The sequence below is a fragment of the Entelurus aequoreus genome, linkage group LG19, assembly GCF_033978785.1.
Source record: "Entelurus aequoreus isolate RoL-2023_Sb linkage group LG19, RoL_Eaeq_v1.1, whole genome shotgun sequence".
Taxonomy (NCBI): Eukaryota; Metazoa; Chordata; class Actinopteri; order Syngnathiformes; family Syngnathidae; genus Entelurus; species Entelurus aequoreus.
This window is the reverse complement of record NC_084749.1, coordinates 16,494,609-16,518,283: the sequence shown is the minus strand read 5'-3', so window position 1 is coordinate 16,518,283 and position 23,675 is coordinate 16,494,609. Positions and strand designations below refer to the sequence as shown.

Sequence of the window (23,675 nt, the reverse complement as noted above, 5' to 3'; positions counted from 1 at the left end):
TGTTACATCTCTACTACTGTATATGTTTAGTAGAGGTACACACAAAAAAAAGGAAATGATTCACATTCATCCTTAATTTTCAAAAATGTATTTTAAAAAAACAAAAAAAAAAAGAAAAATCAATTTTTTATATAAGAATTAATTTTTCAAAATAAATGTTCAGGCCATCTTAATAACCCAATAAGGACTTTTTCGAACATGTAACCAGTTTTGAAAAAGTTTCATTACAATTAGGGCTGGGCAATATGGCCTTTTATTAATATCTCGATATTTTTAGGCCATGTCACGATGCACAATATATATCTCGATATTTTGCCTTAGCCTTGAATGAACACTTGATGCATATAATCACAGCAGTATGACGATTCTATGTGTCTACATTAAAACATTGTTGTTCATACTGCATTAATATATGCTCATTTTAAACTTTCATGCAGAGAGGGAAATCACAACTAAGTCAATTGACCAAAAGAGTATTTATTAAAGAGTTATTAAGCAGTGGCACAAACATTCATGTCATTTCAAAACAGAAAGTGCAAGATTGTCAGAGACATTTTAAAACAAGCTATTAGTGCACTAAGATGACATATCAAAACAACACTAAATTAAAGTGCACCTTTTGTACAGAACGCCACTACAATAGTTTAAAACAAATAAAGTGCACTTTTGTGCATGATGTCACGCAATATATTTCAATAAGTGTAAATTAAAAATGAGCTGCATAATAGGAAATCAAATAGTGTATGTCCTTCGCTATGTGGTAGGTTCCTGCGGACGTTATCTCCTTCTGTTGTTGACTATTTTTTTCATACGGTGTTGATGTGGAAATGGAAGACGCCAGGCTCAATTGGTTCAGTGCTGGTTGCTACGGCATTTTGTTGGTGTGGCACCGAACGGAGATGTTGACATGCAGAGTTTCAAGCATTCTTCATTCTCTAGCGGGTGACTTTTCAAATGATGCTACAAATTAGTAGTGCTGCTACTTTTTGTAGCAACGCTTTTTCCGCATACTTGACATATTACGGTTGTCTGTTCAACATCTTTCCGCTTGAAGCCAAACCACTGCCGGACGATGGACCCCGTGCTGTTTTTCTTGGGAATTAATTATTCTTCCTCTATTTGTTAACAGATTCGTATCTTTCTTTCTCTCGTATTACCACTCGCATCGCTCCGCTAGCACCACTTGCTACAGCTAACCTTACCCATGCCGCTACCTCTCTGCTCTGCCAGGGCGTATGACGTTGCACGCGCAACAGTATGTGACGTATGTAAAAAGGTACACTTCTTTTATGTCTCTGTGAGAGGGAGAGACAAGAAAGAGTGAGAAAAGCCTGTAGTGTAATGCCCGCAGCTAAAAGCAACTGCGTGAGAACGTATACTTGAACACTCACGATATAGTCATTTTCTTCATTGCACAGAGACAAACCCGCGCTATATGGAGTGTATCGATATATCGCCCAGGAGAGATGCCCGATATTGTCGGCCGATAAATGCTTTAAAATGTAATATCGGAAATTATCGGTATCAGTTTCAAAAAGTAAAATTTATGACTTTTTAAAACGCCGCTGTACGGAGTGGTACACGGACGTAGGGAGAAGTACAGAGCAGTTGCGTCTCCCAGTCATACTTGCCAACCCTCCCGATTTTACCGGGAGACTCCCAAATTTCAGTGCCCCTCCCGAAAATCTCCCGGGGCAACCATTCTCCCGAATTTCTCCCGATTTCCACCCAGACAACAATATTGGGGGCGTGCCTTTAAGGCACTCCCTTTGCGTGCCGGCCCAATCACATAATATCTACTGCTTTTCACACACACAAGTGAATGCAATGCATATTTGGTCAACAGCCATACAGGTCACACTAAGGGTGACCGTATAAACAACTTTAACACTGTTACAAATATGCGCCACACTGTGAACCCAAACCAAACAAGAATGACAAACACATTTCGGGAGAACATCCGCACCGTAACACAACATAAACACAACAGAACAAATACCCGGAACCCCTTTCCGCACTAACTCTTCCGGGACGCTACAATATACACCCCCCGCTATCCCCAAAACCTCAACCCCGCCCACCTCAACCTCTTCATGCTCTCTCAGGGAGAGCATGTCCCAAATTCCAAGCTGCTGTTTTGAGGCATGTTAAAAAAAATAATGCACTTTGTGACTTCAATAATGAATATGGCAGTGCCATGTTGGCATTTTTTTTCCATAACTTGAGTTGATTTATTTTGGAAAACCTTGTTACATTGTTTAATGCATCCAGCGGGGCATCACAACAAAATTAGGCATAATGTGTTAATTCCACGACTGTATGTATCGGTATCGGTTGATATCGGAATTGGTAATTAAGAGTTGGACAATATCGGATATCGGCAAAAAAGCCATTATCGGACATCTCTATCGCCCAGCCCTAATTACAATCATTATACCGAACAATAATTGTGAGAATCGCTTTGAATCGAGAATCGATTCTGAATCGAATTGTCACCCCAGGAATCATAATCAGATCCTATTGTTAGGTGCTCAAAGATTTTTACACTTAATGTTTATTATTAGGGCCCGCACAGCCCATTGTAAAAGGAATCCCAACGGGAGTCCTTTTGCATTGGGACGAAAAGGTTTTATTATTATTATTATTTTTCCGCAGCTTTGCGCACTACTTTGCCCCCCTTAACATGCTTCAAAACTCACCAAATTTTACACACACATCAAAAAATGCGAACAAAACTCTTTAGTGGAAAAACCAAGCCCCAAAAATCAAAATTGCGCTCCCCTAGGAAAAAAACACGGACACAACTTCCTCTAACTCCCAGTACGAATATCGTAGAGACATGAAACAAAAACCTCTATGTAGGTCTGACTTAGAGCTAGATTTCATACACTGACATCCTTCAGCAAAAATCAACAGGAAGTTGGCAATCACCCCTTCAAAACAAAAGTTTCATAAAAACACTCATTTTTGCCTCTTTGAGCTGTAATTTGACCCCCTTAAAATACTTCAAAACTCACCAAACTTTTTACACACATCAGGACTGGCGGAAATTGCGATCTAATAAAAAAACCGAACCCCAAAACTCAAAATTGCGCTCTAGCGCCCCCTAGGAATAAAACGCAGACAAAACTGCTCCTCGTAGGAAAACACAGACAAAACTGCTTGTAACTTCCGGTAGGAACGTCTTAGAGACATGAAACAAAAACCTCTATGTAGGTCTCATATAGACCTACTTTTCATAGATTGACATCCTTCAACAACTAGCACCTGCCAAATATGCGGGCCCGACCAACGCAGTTTGCAGCTTTAATTTATAGTTGAAATGATTAGGGAAACCATGAATTGATTAACGTGGACCCCGACTTAAACAAGTTGAAAAACGTATTCGGGTGTTACCATTTAGTGGTCAATTGTACGGAATATGTACTGTACTGTGCAATCTACTAATAAAAGTTTCAATCAATCAATCAATCAAACATTTTTGGTATTTTAGGATTTCACTGTTGACAAAAAAAATGGAAGCCTCTACTGTTTTTAAAATTGTACTTCAATAATAGATTTTTTGCAAGTAAAGCATTACATTTGATTTGATTTTGGTCTGTACTTAAAAATGTGATGAAAAAAGACCGCAGATCAAGACAAAATAAACATTCTGGTCCGTCTGCACGATTGTAAATCTATTCTTAAAGCAAATGTCAACCTTCCAGCCTCACACGTTTCCCCCTCAAATGCCCATTTTTTTCCCTCCAGATGCATGTGCTCACAGAGTGTGAAGTGGGTTAAATGAACAATTAAACGACTCCCTACGCCTGAACAAAGAGGGATAGTCAGCAAAAAAAAAATCCTCCTGCCTTTTGCTGTCTCATTAACGTCCAGCCGGGGAGGCGGCGGCGGCGAGCGGAGAAATGCTGCAGGTCTCCGTGGTTACACCCTGGGCGAGCGTCGAATCGATGACACGCTGTCTCGCTGGAGGGTGACGAGCTATTAATGAGCTTCCAGAGCCAATGAGAGAGCTAATTATCAGCCTTCTGGCAGGAGCGCGGAAAAAAAAACAAGCGCCGGGTTTGTCGGAGTCAAAGAGACTGTTGGCTTGGAACTGCTGCGATAAGCAAATACTAAATATGTAATTGCCGCATAATCAATTTAAACACAATGCAAAAAATAATATGTATCAATTAGGCTTCCACGGACATGTTGAGATAGTGGCGGGCTTTAAATTAAAGACATCATTTAACAATATCTCTATAACATCCTGATTTGCTTTTAAATCAGTAGCAATGACCTCGCTGCAATAGCTTAAAAAAACAACATTTCTATTTGCTAGGAATATTTTTTTTATATTTTGATTGAATCCATCTATTAGCTAACCCGAAATTGAATCCACTGGGAAGCTTAAGCCGTTCAGATGAGAGGATTTCTCACCGTAATTTGAAATAAAATGCAAACGCGACATCATTTGCTGCTGCCAATCATCTCTGCACGCCCGTGACTTTTCAGCTATTTCATAAGTGTCACTTTTCATTTGGCTCGGGGCTCTGCATAATTGTCTCACCGCTGATGAATTTTCCTTATAATTGAACCAGCTCGGCAGGAAGCTGGAAAAAAAACCAAAACATCTAATAACATCTAAACATCAACTACAAACTTGTTACACTGGTAAAATAAAACAATACCTGTACCTTATTAGTTAGTAAATTGATTGTTTTGTGTGCCAGGATTGCGTTAATTGATTATTTTCATAATATTATAAAAAAATTTCCAGCGAGAGCCGCTTCAATATAAAATGAAGAATGCTGGGGCCAATTTGATACATTTTGTACATTAAAGACACCTAAACCAATACAATATAGGTCAATCAATATATGCTAAACTATCTGAACACAACATCCATTACTTAGCTTTGTGTTATCAGTAACAAAGCATATTTTATATAATTTCGCTCTAAATAAAACATTTTCAGGGATACAAATTGGCCACTAGACGAGACCAAAACAATCAAACCTCATTCAATGGGTTTTCTTTATTTTCATGACTATTTACATTGTAGATTGTCATTGAAGGCATCAAAACTATGAATGAACATGTAGTGGATTGTCCGAAGCTTAAACTGCAACAAAAGTGAGTTTAGTACAAAAGGTTTATTTACCAATAATCAAAAGTACAAAATTGGATTGAGCTGCCCATGCAGACAAACAAACGTCCTCCGGAGGACACAAGAATCAAGCAATCTCTCATAGCCCTTGTCACTTGGCCATTTTATCTGTTTCCCCATGCCTCAAGGTCTTGTTGTTTTCGACCTGTTTGTTCCGCAATATCCTTGAATCCCTTAGTCATGCTTAGACAATCAAAACATTTTGTAGAATGGTCGGCCCAACTCCATATTCAACTTTGGCCTATATCTGGCCCTTCACTGGTTTAGAATAGAAAAGAATGAATCGAGCAGACATTCTTGATAGACATGAAATATAGTTCAAAGGTCAGAAATTCCACCACAAACACATGTGGAGTCATGCACTTAACAAAAAAAGGTGAAATAACTGAAAACATGTTTCATATTCTAGTTTCTTCAAAATAGCCACCGTTTGCTCTGATTACTGCTTTGCACACTCTTGGCATTCTCTCGATGAGCTTCAAGAGGTAGTCACCTGGAAGGGTTTTTACTTCACAGGTGTCATAGTTTTGATGCCTTCAGTGACAATCTACAAATTAAGTAGTCATGAAAATAAAGAAAACGCATTGAAGAGAAGGTGTGTCCAAACTTTTGGCCTGTACTTTATATATATATATATATATATATATATATATATATATATATATATATATATATATATATATATATATATATATATATATATATATATATATATATATATATATATATATATGTTATATTCCCTTATAGTCCCTTAAAGGCCTACTGAAACCCACTACTACCGGCCACGCAGTCTGATAGTTTATATATCAATGATGAAATCTTAACATTGCAACACATGCCAATACGGCCGGGTTAACTTATAAAGTGCAATTTTAAATTTCCCGCTAAACTTCCGGTTGAAAACGTCTATGTATGATGACGTATGCGCGTGACGTCAATGGTTGAAACGGAAGTATTCGGACCCCATTGAATCCAATACAAAATTCCACAGTATTCTGGACATCTGTGTTGGTGAATCTTTTGCAATTTGTTTAATGAACAATGAAGACTGCAAAGAAGAAAGTTGTAGGTGGGATCGGAGTATTAGCGGCGGACTACAGCAACACAACCAGGAGGACTTTGAGATGGATAGCAGACGCGCTAGCCGCCGACCTCACCTTGACTTCCTCCGTCTCCGGGCCGCTGACCGCATCTATGACCGGGTGAAGTCTTTCGTCGCTCCGTCGATCGCTGGAACGCAGGTGAGCACGGGTGTTGATGAGCAGATGAGGGCTGGCGTAGGTGGATAGCTAATGTTTTTAGCATAGCTCTGTGAGGTCCCGTTGCTAAGTTAGCTTCAATGGCGTCGTTAGCAACAGCATTGTTAAGCTTCGCCAGCCTCGAAAGCATTAACCGTGTATTTACATGTTCATGGTTTAATAGTATTGTTGATTTTCTGTCTATCCTTCCAGTCAGGGGTTTATTTCTTTTGTTTCTATCTGCATTTAAGCACGATGCTATCACGTTAGCTCCGTAGCTAAAGAGCTTCGCCGATGTATTGTCGTGGAGATAAAAGTCACTGTGAATGTCCATTTCACGTTCTCGACTCTCATTTTCAAGAGGATATAGTATCCGAGGTGGTTTAAAATACAAATCCGTGATCCACAATAGAAAATGGAGAGAGTGTGGAATCCAATGAGCCAGCTTGTACCTAAGTTACGGTCAGAGCGAAAAAAGATGCGTCCTGCACTGCACTCTAGTCCTTCACTCTCACGTTCCTCATCCACAAATCTTTCATCCTCGCTTAAATTAATGAGGTAATCGTTGTTTTTCACGGTCCGAATCGCTCTCGCTGCTGGTGTAAACAATGGGGAAATGTGAGGAACCCTTCAACCTGTGACGTCACGCTACTTCCGGTACAGGCAAGGCTTTTTTTATCAGCGACCAAAAGTTGCGAACTTTATCGTCGATGTTCTCTACTAAATCCTTTCAGCAAAAATATGGCAATATCGCGAAATGATCAAGTATGACACATAGAATGGATCTGCTATCCCCGTTTAAATAAAAAAAAGTCATTTCAGTAGGCCTTTAATGTCTGGGACAAGACTATGTAAAACAACAAATGTCCACGATCACGAGTACTTTTGTTGGATTGTCGTAACAAACAAGCGTGTTAAAAACACAACCTCCATAAAAAAAAGATAAATACATTCTCACATTGTCTTTAGGAGCAATTATACTGCGGAGGCTTTTTATTTCAATTTACCTTTGGTAAGTAGAACACACAATAGAAGCCCGAAGATAAATGTTGCACTTTTAATAACTGGGCTGCTGGAAATTGGCCCCAGTCTTGTCGTGAAATTAGTTAATAATATTTTATCTCCGAGCAGTTTTGAAGCACGCTGGGATTAAAGCAATCACCAGTTCAGTTTTTTTTTCTCCCCACAAGATCCGTTGTTAAGTTGGCTTTGCACTCCAATGTTAGCCAATTATAATAGCGAGGAGGGTGCGGGGGATTACTGTTCATTAGTGAGCACTGCAAGTGGTTACTGATGCCGACACAATGCTCCCGCCCGAAAGCACGTCCCTCCGAAACAAAGAAGCCGAAGCGGCTGACAGCGGGCCAAGTCGAGCCTTTATTTAACATAAACCACAAAGGCCGTTTGGAGAGAATGCACTTGAGGACAAAAGTGATGCTTGGCCACATGAAAGCGCGGCGACGTGAGTGTCGCTGCATCCTCGGTGTCGGAGGCAAAGATCTGGATGCACGCAAATTGTCCTGGATGTGCCTGAACAGTGCCAACATACCGCAGTGATACAGAGTCATTTCATGTATTAAAACATTACGCAATTTGGAGCCACACAAACTGCTTCCATCTGCGCACTCGGAAGATCGTGTAAAAGTACTCTTTTAACTGAGACCAGTTCTCCACGTTGTCGGTGGCTAGGATTAGCCTGAAAGTCGTTTGGAGCAGCTTTTGGCCGGCAATAAGCAGATACCTCCAATCCAAACCAGCATGAAGATGAAGCTGGAAAAACACAAAAAGGCAGTTTACAGAAGACAAAGTGTCGACCTGAGACTTCCCTCTATGCTTCATATGGAGGCTGTGTGTTTGAAAGATGTGTTTGTGATGCGTATGTGTTCATATTTGGCTAAACACGTGGGTGGGAAAATACATTCACATCTGGAAGCGAGAGAAAATACTGCCATAACTCCTTCAACACTTCCTGGGGTACACCTGCACACTCTGAGTAAGAGCTATTTTTGAAATAAGATCATGATAAATATTAATAATAATAATATCAATCAATCAATCAATGTTTACTTATATAGCCCTAAATCACGAGTGTCTCAAAGGGCTGCACAAGCCACAACGACATCCTCGGCTCAGATCCCACATCAGGGCAAGAAAAAACTCAACCCAATGGGATAACAATGAGAAACCTTGGAGGGGACCGCAGATGTGGGGACCGGTGCAATGGACGTCGAGTGGATCTAGCATAATATTGTGAGAGTCCAGTCCATAGTGGATCTAACATAATAGTGAGAGTCCAGTCCATAGTGGATCCAACATAATAATGAGAGTCCAGTCCATAGTGGATCTAACATAATAGTGAGAGTCCAGTCCATAGTTAATAATAATAGCGTTGTTATTTTATTATTATTAACACTGTTATTATTATTACACTTTTTCACCGTGCGTTTTGGCATCATTGTGTGGGATGACTGGGCAACACTTGTCGTGTTCTCATGTTATCACATCTTCTTAATAGCATAATAACAATCATAGTGTTGTTGTTATTTTATTGTTATTTATTATCACTATTTTTTTTGTGGTTGTTGTACATAACTGTTGCCTTTGGTTTGTCTGTCCGACAGTTAGATAGTTGATTGGTTTGTTGGTTAGTGAGTTAGCAAAATGACTTACGAAACTGTTAGAAAATGTCCCTAATGGGATAAAACCATCTAGTTATTATTATTAATAGTGTAATTATAATAATAATTACTATTATTATCAGTGAACTATATTTTGTTTATCTGTATTATTATTATTATTGTTATTATTGTCAGTGATTATGTTGTATTTATCAGTCTTATTGTTGTTATTACTATTATTGTTGTTATTGTTGTTTTTTATAAAATAAGATAAAATATTATTGTAATTATAGTATGTATAAAACATAATAATAATGATGATAATATTAATGTTGTTATTAATAGTGTAATTGTTGTCATTATAATTAATAGTGTTTATTATTATTATTAATAATATTGTTATTGTTGTTATTATTTTTATTTTTGTTGCTGTTGTTAATTAGCATTGCATTTATCAGTATTACTTTTTATTTTATTTTATTATTATTATTTAGTCCAAGTACCACCTCAGAAAAGCCTTGGCTCTCCAAGTACCTCCATAATGACCAACATTAATATACAGTAGCATAGCATACCTAAGTTATCATTAAAAACAAGGTCGATGTTTTTATTTATTTTATTTTATTTAAGTATATTTGTGATTTCTGGCCACTTTAACGTTACACAACGTTTAAACAGTAACACTGTGTTTATATATACGAAACAAACACACTGTACTTTAATCAAGTGATTCTTTGGCGTACCACAGTGTGAGAATCACTGATTTAGAGCCTTATGCTTCCAGATCATTGTGGTTTACCTTTATGGAAGTTCCACTGTGTATATGAGTAATACACTGAAAGTTTGGTGTATGAATGCCACATTGATTTCTGGATGTCAAAAGTTTAAAAATGGAATGGTTGTACAGCATAGATAGCCAATATTTTTTTATGAATATTAATAAATATAACACATTTTATCTAAATAGCAATTTTCATAAAGTCAAAGACGCTTTACAGGGTAAAACCAAACAAAAGCAAATATGTGTGTATAAAATAATGAATGTAAAAGGTGATACGTGATATGTGAACATTTTAAAACACATTGATTGGGTTCCCTGAAATATAAAACATACTTCACCTGAGCATTATAAAGTGAAAAGATGTATTCATGCTGACACAAAACAGTTTGGCAAAGGGAATATTCAGTGAAAATAGCGAATTTACAAAACACTTTACAAACTGACAAAGTGATTGGACCTGCTTATTAGTGGCCTTGATTGCAAATGGTTATTTTCTTGTTGGTTGCATTAAACACTGTGTCTTATTGTCTGTGCATGTAGGTTTACTTGGCAGCATTGGAGTTGAGCTAAATCCTATCGGTTCTGCACACTTGCAATTAGTTCAACATAACGACTTCATGATGGAGCGTTGGCTTCCTCAATCATGCGACCTTTCACCAGCCTCTGCGCTCTGTTAAAGACGATAATCCACTCATCGCGGTCGCAAAGACACCTGATAAGTGTCAACGGGAAAATGCAAAAGGGAAACAATAATTGTGTTGGACCTTTTCGCAGTAATATGCGGGATGCACTGAAATTGTCAAGACTGATATGCATGATCAGCCATTAGGTTACACAAACTTCAAGTTGTAGAGGAAAATACAACAAAAACGTGTTCTGTATTCACTAATAATAATAATAATATATTTTATTTGTAAAAAGCACTTTACATTGAGTAAACAACCTCAAAGTGCTACAGTGTATTAAAAAAATTTAAAAAATAAAAATATACTGTATTTCTTGGACTATAAGTCGCAGTTTTTTTCATAGTTTGGCCGGAGCAACTTGTGTGAAATTATTAACACATTACCGTAAAATATAAAATAATATTATTTAGCTCATTCACGTAAGAGACTAGACGTATAAGATTTAATCGGATTTAGCGATTAAGAGTGACAGATTGTTTGGTAAACGTATAGCATGTTCTATATGTTATAGTTATTTGAATGACTCTTACCATATTATGTTACGTTAACATACCAGGCACGTTCTCAGTTGGTTATTTATGCGTCATATAACGTACACTTATTCAGCCTGTTGTTCACTATTCTTTATTTATTTTAAATTGCCTTTCAAATGTCTAATCTTGGTGTTGGGTTTTATCAAATAAATTTCCCCAAAAAATGCGACTTATACTCCAGTGCTACTTATATATGTTTTTTTCCTTCTTTATTATGCATTTTCGGCCGGTGCGACTTATACTCCGGAGTGACTTTTACGCCGAAAAATACGATAATAAAAATTAAAAAAAATAAAAACTAGAACAGCCTAATAGCTAGAACTAGTATGCATATATCTAAAAAAAAGGCTTTTTTAAAAAGAAAGGTTTTTAAGCCTTTTTTAAAAGCATCCTCAGTCTGTGGTGCCCTCAGGTGGTCAGGGAGAGCGTTCCACAGACTGGGAGCGGCGGAGCAGAAAGCCCGGTCTCCCGTTGTTCGTAGCTTTGTCCTCAGAGTTTGGAGGAGGTTAGCCTGTCACTACAGTGTTTCCCATAAACTGCCAAGATACCTGTGGCGGTGGGGCGTGGCTATGGGCGTGGTCACCATGACATCATCGAGTAATTTGCACAATTTACTACAATGATATGATTTTCTCTAAAAAGGCTACTTACTAATTAATAATAACAGTTTTGTTTTAAACGTCCATCCATCCATCCATTTTACAATGTAATTACAACACTTGATGTACATATTTATATACAGATTTAAACAATAAGTTATTCACTGAAATATATTTATTAATTGTGGTTCTTACAAAAAATATATCTTATAAAAATATAAAAGCTAAAATGTCTCTTAAAGCTCTGCCCCTTTAATTAGTGCATACTAAATAATTTAACTTTAGCCTACTACTACAACCATATTATTTACCAGCAACATAAAGTGAAACAGAGGCAGAGGTGTTCTGCCACAGTCAGTAACAAATAAACAGAAAACAGTAGTGGTCAAATACAAATGAGGCAACAAGAGAAGTATCCTACACTTCTCTTTTGTAAAGTAAATCTGAACAGCCTATATGGGCATCTACATCAACTATATGATTTGCCTGAGAAGCTGGACAGGACCAAAAAAAAAAAATATTTTTTAAAAAATTTTTATTTGTGGTGGACGTAATTCTTTCGTGGCGGGCCACCACAAATAAATTAATGTGTGGGAAACACTGCACTATACAGGAAGTGGCTGCTAAATGCTGACCATTGTTGCTGTCAACCAGGTTTAATACACAATTCAGAAGATGATGGCGACCTTGTACAAGAAATCTGGAAATGTTACAGTAAAATGTAGTTTCAAAATTTAGTGTGGTTTTTACACCAAGTTGCTTTCATTGTAAAATTGTACCGCTTTTATTTTGAACCGTAAAATTCTGCTCAAAAAGGTTCATTATGTCTAATTCATTCACCAGGTAAACTTGACAGGCCTGCCTGGTTGGCGTTGCCTACAAGAACTGCTGACAGGCGACACGTCACAGTTGGCCAGGTGACCCTTCTGAAGAAGACTGCAGATGACAGTCGAAACATGTCAGGTAAAAATTCCATCTAATATACCGAAAATACGGTCTGATTACAAGAACATTTGAAAAAGTATACGTAAAAGTCTGGCTAATGAACTACCTTTTGTTTTACTGTAAACAATAAGGTGGTTGTTTTTACAATGGAAATTCAGTCGCACTTTTATTTTTACTGTAAAATTCTGCCGACTGAGAGGTCAGTTTTTTTGTTTTGTTTTGTTTTACAATTTTAAAAAAATGATTCCGACTTAGACGCCATTTTTTAACCCTAAAATCTACAGTCGTTTTTACACTGCAATACTGTAAATGGAAAAACGATACCAGTTTTATTTTTACAGCAAAATTTGTTTTTGTTTTTTTTACGTAAAATCTACAGTCGTAATTTTTACATTTCATTACTCTAAATGAAAAAAAAAACAGTACTACCTATTCCATCCATCCATTTTCTACCGCTTGTCCCTTTCGGGGTCACGGGGGATGCTGGAGCCTACCTCAGCTGCATTCGGGCGGAAGGCGGCGTACACCTTAAACAAGTCGCCATCTCATCGCAGGGCCAACACAGATAGACAGACATTCTTACAATAAAATTCTGGCAACTAAGCTACCATTTTTTTTTTTTTTTTTTACCATAAATTCTATGTTTGTTGTTTGTACAGAAATAAATAAAACGGTACCACCTAATTGACCGTAAAGTTCTTCCGACTAAGATTCAATTTTTAACCGTAACGTCTACATTTGTTTTTACAGTGCATTACTGTAAATGGAAAAATGATACCAGTTTTATTTTTACAGTAAAATTCTGGCAACTGAGCTGACAGTTTTTTTTTGTTTGTTTGTTTTTTTACGTAAAATCTACAGTCGTTATTTTTAAATTGTATTGCTCTAAATGGAAAAAAAACCCAGTACTACCTATTCTTACAATAACATTCTGGCAACAAAGCTGCCATTTTTTTTTTTTTTTACCATACATTCTATGTTTGTTGTTGTACAGAAATAAATTAAACGATACCACCTAATTAACAGTAAAATTCTCCCGACTAAGATGCTAAGTGCATTACTGTAAATGAAAAAACAATACCAGTTTTATTTTTACAGCAAAATTCTGGCAACTGAGCTGCTATATAAAAAAAAAAAATACAAAAAAAAACAAACTAAAATCTACAGTCGTTGTTTTTACACTGCATTACACTAAATGGGAAAAAAACAGTACTATCTATTTTTACAGTAAAATTTTGGCAACTGAGCTGACAGGTTTTTTTTGTTTAATTGTATTTTTACGGAAAATCTACAGTCGTTATTTTTAAATTGCATTGCTCTAAATGGAAAAAAACCAGTACTACCTATTCTTACAATAACATTCTGGCAACAGAGCTGCCATTTTAATTTTTTTTTACCATAAATTATATGTTTGTTGTTTGTACATAAATAAATAAAACAGTACCACCTAATTAACAGTAAAATTCTTCCGCCTAAGATGCTAAGTGCATTACTGTAAATAAAAAAACAATACCAGTTTTATTTTTACAGGAAAATTCTGGCAACTGAGCTGCTATTTAAAAAAAATAAAATAAAAAAAATAAAAATACAAAAACCTACAGTCGTTGTTTTTACACTGCATTACAATAAATGGAAAAAACCAGTACTACCTATTTTTACAGTAAAATTCTTGCAACTGAGCTGAGAGGTTTTTTTGTTTGTTTGTTTTTTTTAACGTAAAATCTACAGTCGTTATTTTTAAATTGCACTGGTCTAAATGGAAAAAAAAACAGTACTACCTATTCTTACAATAACATTTTTTTTATTTTTTTTACCATACATTCTATGTTTGTTGTTTGTACAGAAATAAATAAAACGGTACCACCTAATTGCCAGTAAAATTATTCTGACTAAGATGCTAAGTGCATTACTGTAAATGGAAAAACAATAAATAAATGATAAATGGGTTATACTTGTATAGCGCTTTTCTACCTTCAAGGTACTCAAAGCGCTTTGACACTATTTCCACATTCACCCATTCACACACACATTCACACACTGATGGCGGGAGCTGCCATGCAAGGCGCTAACCAGCAGCCATCAGGAGCAAGGGTGAAGTGTCTTGCCCAAGGACACAACGGACGTGACTAGGATGGTAGAAGGTGGGGATTGAACCCCAGTAACCAGCAACCCTCCGATTGCTGGCACGGCCACTCTACCAACTTCGCCACGCCGCCCCAATACCAGTTTTATTTTTACAGCAAAATTCTGGCAACTGAGCTGCTATTTAAAAAAATTACATAAAGTTACAAAAATCTAACTCGTTTTTACATTGCATTACACTAAATGGAAAAAAACAGTACTACCTATTTTTACAATAAAATTCTTTAACCATAAAATCTTTGTTAATGCAAATGGGAAACGGTGCCACTTAATTTTACAGTAAATTGTGATGGTTGAGATGGTGGAGGTTGGTAGAGCGTCCGTGCTAGCAACTTGAGAGTTCCTAGTTCGATCCCCGCTTCCGCCATCCGATTCTCTGCCGTTGTGTCCTTGGGCAAGACACTTTGCCCACCTGCTCCCAGTGCCACCCACACTGGTTTAAATAGAGCTTGAAGATGTAGACAATGGGTTTCACTATGTAAAAGCACTTTGAGTCTCGAGAGAAAAGCGCTATATAAAAATACTTCACTTCTTCAGTTTTTTTTTTAACCGTAAAATCTACTGTCGTTTTTACTGTAAAAAACATATTTTTAAATTTTTCTGACAACTGAGATGCTTTTTTTTTTTTTTTTTGCGTAACAAATCTCTTCTTTTAAGTATAAACTAACTTCCCCAAAATGTTGGTGGAAAGCCATACTGTATGATTTCAGTTGTGTTTCTTCTTTAGAGGTTTTCTGCTAAAAGTTAGAAAATAATTCACCACTGACCAATGAAACATACTTGACTCATAATGTCTGGAGTATCATAATCCGTATACACTACCGTTCAAAAGTTTGGGGTCACATTGAAATGTCCTTATTTTTGAAGGAAAAGCACTGTACTTTTCAATGAAGATAACTTTAAACTATTCTTAACTTTAAAGAAATACACTCTATACATTGCTAATGTGGTAAATGACTATTCTAGCTGCAAATGTCTGGTTTTTGGTGCAATATCTACATATGTGTATAGAGGCCCATTTCCAGCAACTATCACTCCAGTGTTCTAATGGTACAATGTGTTTGCTCATTGGCTCAGAAGGCTAATTGATGATTAGAAAACCCTTGTGCAATCATGTTCACACATCTGAAAACAGTTTAGCTCGTTACAGAAGCTACAAAACTGACCTTCCTTTGAGCAGATTGAGTTTCTGGAGCATCACATTTGTGGGGTCAATTAAACGCTCAAAATGGCCAGAAAAAGAGAACTTTCATCTGAAACTCGACAGTCTATTCTTGTTCTTAGAAATGAAGGCTCGAACACAAAATTGTTTGGGTGACCCCAAACTTTTGAATGGTAGTCTAAATATCCATAATTCGCCCCGCAGTTTCACCCTATTTATTTTCTACCACTCCCTGGTAGAGTGGATTGCTTGTCAGCGACTGCTCCCATCTTGGCAATTTGTTGCCCTGAGAAGGAAGCTCGTTATTGGCTTGACATTTGTATGTAGCCTTCCCGGAGGTCAAAGATCAGGGTCAGCGCCCTTTTTCAGCACATTTTTGTGTAACCACCTCAGTCGCGTAAACGTACGGGATGCGGAAAGCGGATAGGGGCATTTGACATGACGGAGTGATGAATAAAAGCCTGGGTGTGATCTCTCAAACGTGCGGGTCATAAACACTTTATGCTTTCTGTATGTGCCACGGAGCTGGGGTGAGCGGTAATGGCAGCACTGAGGTGTATGCCCTCAACATAAAAGGGTTTTTCTTTGTTCCCAGGATGAGCCGGGTCGAGGCCGCCTCGGTCTCTCTCGGGTTTCTACATTGAAAAGTGTGTTTTCTTGAGTCCTTGGTGGTGTGAATAAGTCGTCCATTTGAAGGCGATTTTAAAGTAACAAGTTGGTGCGGATTTGAAACCAAGCAAAATGCCGTAATCACACAAAGGATACGAAAAACAAACCCCAAAAATGGTAAGACTTGGCATTTTTGGTGAATTGGTTTATTGGAGATGGGCTGTTACATACATAGGAGCAGCAATAAAAACACAGCTCATTTATTAAAATCGGGAAAAACAATACTTTTGGAATACAGTAAAACCCCGAAATTTGTTGGTATACTTGAAAATGACGTAAATGTGATTATTTACAACAGTCAGATCAAGCCTGGGTAGAGATGTCCGATAATATTGGACTGCCGATATTATCGGCCAATAAATGCTTTAAAAAAAATTTTATATCGGAAATTATCGGTATCGGTTTCAAAAAGTAAAATGTATGACTTTTTAAAACGCTGCTGTACGGAGTGGTACACGGACGTAGAGAAGTACAGAGCAGTTGCATCTTCCAGTCATACTTGCCAACCCTCCCGATTTTCCCGGGAGACTCCCGCATTTCAGTGCCCCTCCCGAAAATCTCCCGGGGTAACCATTCTCCCGAATTTCTCCCGATTTCCACCCAGACAACAATATCGAGGGCGTGCCTTAAAGGCACTGCCTTTGCGTGCCGGCCCAGACACATAATATCTACGGCTTTTCACACACACAAGTGAATGCAAAGCATACTTGGTCAACAGCCATACAGGTCACACTGAGGGTGACCGTATAAACAACTTTACCACTGTTACAAATATGCGCCACACTGTGAACCCACACCAAACAAGAATGACAAACACATTTCGGGAGAACATCCGCACCGTAACACAACATAAACACAACAGAACAAATACCCAGAACCCCTTGCAGCACTAACTCTTCCGGGACGCTACAATATACACCCCCCGCTACCCTGTACCCCCCAACCCCCCACACCTCAATCCCGCCCCCCCAACCCCGCCCACCTCAACCTCCTCATGAGCATGTCCCAAATTCCAAGCTGCTGTTTTGAGGCATGTTAAAAAAAATACTTGACTTCAATAATAAATATGGCAGTGCCATTTTGGCATTTTTTTCCATAACTTGAGTTGATTTATTTTGGAAAACCTTGTTACATTGTTTAATGCATCCAGCGGGGCATCACAACAGAATTAGGCATAATAATGTGTTAATTCCACCACTGTATATATTGGTATCAGTTGATATCGGAATCGGTAATTAAGAGTTGGACAATATCGGAATATCGGATATCGGCAAAAAAGCCATTATCGGACATCTCAAAGCCTGGGCTTTGTCTATGTTATTACTGTAAATCTTACTACAACTCACGATTCAATTTCAAACCGATTTTTGGGTTTACGATTCGATTCAGAATCGATTTTCGAACAAATAAAATGCTAATCTAACAAACGAACTGACGATTGAGCCAACGGACACACTAACGGACAAATTAACGGAGTGACTATCTAACTAATGAACTAAAGAACTAACAAACTGACTAACTAACGAATTGACAAACTAACTCACTAACTAAGGCTGTGGTACAATATGGAACGGTAACAATGACATCACAAAAGATTTGAGGACAAGAATAAACATTGATTTTCAGGCCATCTCTGTGCTTACTTGCTGCGTATAAATTTTCATATATCATTTTGTAACCTGTAAGATGTTTAAAAAGTTTTATTATCATTTTTATACCAAATAATATATTGCGAAAATACTTTTGAATCAAGAACTGTGTGGAATCAAATGGTCACCCCAAGAATCAGAATCAAATTGAATCATGAGTTGTTGTGAGATTCACATAGCGATTATATTATATCCACCCATCCATTTTCTACCGCTTGGCCCTTTCGGGGTCACGCAGGGTGCTGGAGCCTATCACATATGTATTCTTATTCTAAGTAAATTATGTGTCAAGATTAGGGATGATGTTTGATAAGAAATTATCGAGTTCGAGCCTATTATCGAATCCTCTTATCGAACCGATTCCTTATCGATTCTCTTATCGAGTCCAGATAGGTTGTTGTATATGGAAAAAACACACAATATTTGGTTTAACAAAAGCTCACTTTTATTACATAAGAAAAAAATTAAATCTAATAAATAAATATTGACTGTTACCCCCCTAAAAAAATAAAATAAAATAAACAAATATTGACTGTTGTTACCCAAAGTATATTAAGTGGCATTTTTCAGAAAAACAAATATATACAGTAACACAAAAACAACCTGTCTCTGTGATCACTATAGGTGTATAAATAATAATATAGTGTTATTTATCATTTATCATTTAAATAAAATCATTCCCTTGGGCACAAAACTGAAAATAATACAGCTCTCCAAAAAGTGCACTTCTGCTGCTATTTGACATAACTGTTTGTTATGATGATTTGACATTTTTGCACTTTATTTCTTTATTGAAAGAAAATTCTATGAAGAGAAAAGTTGTTTGCAAATGTGGTTACAATGCTAAAAAATGAAAAGTTAAAGCTAAAAAAAGAAATACACTTTATTGAGTTAACATTATTTCTTTATAGGGGGAAAGATGTGATGTTATGAGCTAGGCTAGGGAATATAACAACTACACTACCCAGCATGCAACGGGAGTGACGAGCATGCGCGGTAGCCCCGAAAAGTGTTGTTCCATGTCTCACCCGGCAGCTAAAAATGAGGTTCTGTTATGAGCAATCTGTGAAAGTAAACGTCAAGAACTCAGCCAACACGCCTCGTCTGCATTATTTATAGTTAGACAGACAACACATATTCAGTGTGATTTTGTTTTGTTTACAAGGAAAGAAAAACAAAAGTTAAAAAAGGGAGATGTGTTGTATATATATGTATGTATGTGCTGCGGTTGCTTTAAGAACGTTGCGACAGCTGCCGTAAAGGAGGTGCGTTGCTAGCCTGGTTGCTATGTTTCCGGTTGGTCGTAAAAGTGTTCGTCATGTGTTTTACCCTGCTCAAATCTCTCAGTAAAGTTATTCATTGGATTATACCTTTTGTTTTGAACTTTATTACACTTTGGAGCGCTTTTTCCGGTGCATTGTTTTTCCTGCTTTCCCTATCTGCGCCTAATGACTGAGCTACGTGACGTCATTTCTTGTGATGTCTCACGGGGCATTTCTGGTCGGGACGGGATTCGTTCCCAGGGATTCGAATAAAGAACCAACTATTTTTCGTTACTATAGTGGTCTCGATAACGGGTACCGGTTCTCAAAAAGGGATTCGAGTCCGAGGACTCGGTTCTTTTCTTATCGAACAACCGGGAAAACCGGTTTCGAGTATCATCCCTAGTCAAGATTGTAATTTGTTAAGAAGCAGTAGCTATTCAGTAATAAAATAAGTAAAACCTATGAAAGATACTGATCTCAAGACTCATCTTTGGTTGATGACGTCCTTCCTTATTTCTTTACGACGCCTTGCTTTGTCTCTGCTCCTCTCTCTGTCTCTATTGTGACACTCCAGTAATTACCAGGACAGCAGACACTGACTGGAGCGTTGCCTGAAGCGTTGTGTCTGCCATATTGGTGAAGCAACAGCATCTCCATGCTGACGTGCACTCACGGAATGCTGGGGACTTTAGGTGTTTATGTAGTCCACCACAACAATGTAATCTTCCGATAAAACAAGTGTTACAATGAAATTAATGTCAGAAGAAGATGCTCCATATCATCCAATGAGCAGATGATATTAAACCCAACATATACAATCCAGGACTATGCAAATGGGACAGGCACCATTACATTTATTATTTTATCAACTTTCTGAATGTCTTTCAGTAGAAAATAGACTAGCCAAGGCCGAGGAGTGTTGTATCTGTGCCGCTTTTCTGTCCGTTAAGAAATAAATGACAAATGCCAATAAAGAAATTCAAAAGGGTAATTTCTTTGCCTCTATTCCAACTCTCTACAAAGTTCTATGGAAATCGTCTCTAAGATGGAGCAAGAACCCACCTACTTATATATCTTGCATACAATAACAAGTTGTTTAAATTAAACTGGTCCTAAAAGTACCTGGTTATTGTGCCATACTAAGATATTCACCGCTAATAGCTAGCTGTATTGTAATGAAAACAATATGTAGATTTTATAGTAAAAAAGACAAAAACCTGCAAGCTCAGTTGCTAAAATTTTAGCATGGAGTTCACGATGTTTCTTGTTTTGTTTTGTCTTACAGGAAATGACTGTAAATTGAAAAACGGTGTCATTGTCATTTTTATTGTACAATTCTGCCAAATGAGTTTTCAGTGTTTTGCCATAAAATATATGATTGTTTTCACAGCGAATTAATTCAAATTGAAGAACAACATTTTATTTTTACGGCAAAATTCTGATGACTGAGGTACAACATTGAAAATTGTTGTGACATTTAGAGCCTTCAACATGGCAGAGCATACAGTGGACAGTTCAGATTGCCATTGTTATTGTTTTAAATTAAATAGATAGTTGATCTATCACCCAGGGGCGTCACTAGCTTTTAAGGACAGGGGGGGCTTAGCCCCCAGGAGATGCAGGATGCGAGCGAACGTAGCGCACGAGCACAAAACTTCACAAACGGCTAACAAAGATTTAGAAATTATTCATTGTTATTATTAATATTTCAGTCGGTTTAGTTTCAATCTGTGTTCAGTAAAACAACAAACATGGGTTTGCACAGTGACATTTTGTTTACAGCATCAACAAGAAACAATTACTTGCATGATCCTTCAAGATACACTGAAACACAATGACAGTCATGGCATTAGCCTCTATGCTATTCATTCACAACATAGAGGCTAATGCCACCACTTTCGCTCACAATACAATAATTGTTTGTTCCCAAATATTTTGAAGTTGCACAGATTACATTTTGGGCACATATGTGACTAAAATGGTTGTAAATTCAAGCCCTGGAAATATTACTTAATTACTTGAATTAAAGTAATATCTGGATCGGGATAATTTGGCTTGTATATAATATATTTATTTATATATATATTATGGCAAGCCGTTAAGGAAATTAAATATATATGGAAGTCTGAATAGAAATGAGAAACATTTATATATACTGTAAATAAGAAAGACTTAGTCTGTGTTGGCCCTGCGATGAGGTGGCGACTTGTCCAGGGTGTACCCCGCCTTCCGCCCGATTGTAGCTGAGATAGGCTCCAGCGCCCCCCGCGACCCCGAAGGGAATAAGCGGTAGAAAATGGATGGATGGATGGATGGATAGTCTGCTGATCTGAAAAAGAGCCAAAGCTGTCAAAGAGCTGAGGGACCATCTTCAGAGTGCAACTGAAACAAATAATGCAAACAATAAAATGTAACTTCCAGGGCTTGAGATTAATGTAGTCCCGGGGACGGTAAAAAAAATGCACGGGGCGAAATTAAATGCTCCCCGGGACGATGGCTTTTAACAATTTTTTTTCTTTTTCTTTTCATGTATTTATTCCTTTTACGTTTTATATTAAATGTCTTGGTTTTTCCACCCTCTGAAAATCCTATGAAATGTTTAACAAGCCATCCTATAATAATACAACAGCTATTAATGTAACAATACAATAAAAGAAATATATTTAATGATGTTGTTTTCATTATTTTAACAATAGGCTAATGTATATTACTTTATATAGATTCTACAAGAAACACAAAACTTAAAAACTAAATTATTTACAATTGCAGACACAAGGTTCTTGTTCTGCAGTGCTGTGTGCTAATGTGTTTCGTACACCTGCAGGACCGCAAGCAAGGTCGCATAGAAAATGCGGACTGGATTTTGAGTGATGTGGGCATTTTCTATATGAACAAGTGGAATGGATTGGATACCGATGCACTAAAGGGGCTCTCTACCTTACGCTATGAAGTGAATAATGACAGGTTATATGATTATTTATTTAAACTCATATTCGGGCCACTTTATAATTAATATGTCGGCATGTATTTGTTAAAAGAAAATATATATATATATTTTTTTTAATTTTTTTTTATTTTTTTAACACCAAATTATTTAGGGGGGCTTAAGAACATTTTAGGGGGGCTTGAGCCCCCCTAAAATAGGCTTAACAACGCCAATGCTATTACCCCCTTGTGTTTTTTTGATATACAGTACTGTATATATGTGTTCAAAGTGTACATATGTTCACTAAAATGTGGATTTTTGTCCAATTTTCATATTTACATCGTTTCTTATGGAGAACTTTTCCTCAGTATACAAGCTTTTCGATTTACGAACCCAGTTCAAGAACCAGTTTTTCGTAAATTGATGTGCCACTGTATACTAAAAAAAAAGTTGAATCAATCAAACATTTCACAAGCCCCCTGGGGAGTCGGGGACCCTATGTTGAAGGCATCTTCTGTATATACAACTGATTGATTGATTGATTGAAACTTTTATTAGTAGATTGCACAGTACAGTACATTTTCCGTACAATTGACCACTAAATGGTAACAACCCAATAAGTTTTTGAACTTGTTTAAGTTGTCCACGTAAATCAATTCATGGTACAAATATATACTATCAGCATAATACAGTCATCACACAAGTTAATCATCAGAGTATATACATTAAATGATTTACATTATTTACACTCTGGGGGTGGGATATTTGGGTTGGGGCGGGGGGGTTAGGTTTGGTTGATATCAGCACTTCAGTCATCAACAATTATATCATCTGAGAAATGGACATCGTAACAATGTAGGTCTCACTTCGTAGGATATGTACAGCGAGCAGTGAACATAGTGAGTTCAGAAAGCATAAGAACAAGTATAAACATTTGAATATTTACAACCCGGGAGGTGGGATGTGGTGGGGGGCGGGTGTTAGTCTAGGGTTGTAGTTGCCTGGAGGTGTTCTTTTAGTGCGGTTTTGAAGGAGGATAGAGATGCACTTTCTTTTACACCTGTTGGGAGTGCATTCCATATTGATGTGGCATAGAAGGAGAATGAGTTAAGACCTTTGTTAGATCAGAATCTGGGTTTAACGTGGTTTGTGGAGCTCCCCCTGGTGTTGTGGTTATGGCGGCAGTAGTTTGATGCACACTGAAACTGGAATACATTGCGGACGATGAATGCCGTAGTCACAATATTATTCATTGATAAACGTAAGTTTGTATCCAAAATAAAAACATGTTTTTATTGTGGGACAAT

General features: G+C 37.3%; 1 long non-coding RNA gene across 1 annotated transcript in view; it reads left to right on the top strand.

The window, feature by feature from the left end:
- The window catches only part of LOC133635164 (uncharacterized), a 441,774-nt gene that overhangs the window by 35,234 nt on the left and 382,865 nt on the right, over positions 1-23,675 (top strand). The window contains exon 2 of the long non-coding RNA XR_009822026.1: positions 12,454-12,573. This is a non-coding gene — a long non-coding RNA (uncharacterized LOC133635164). The remainder of the gene's footprint in view (positions 1-12,453; positions 12,574-23,675) is intronic.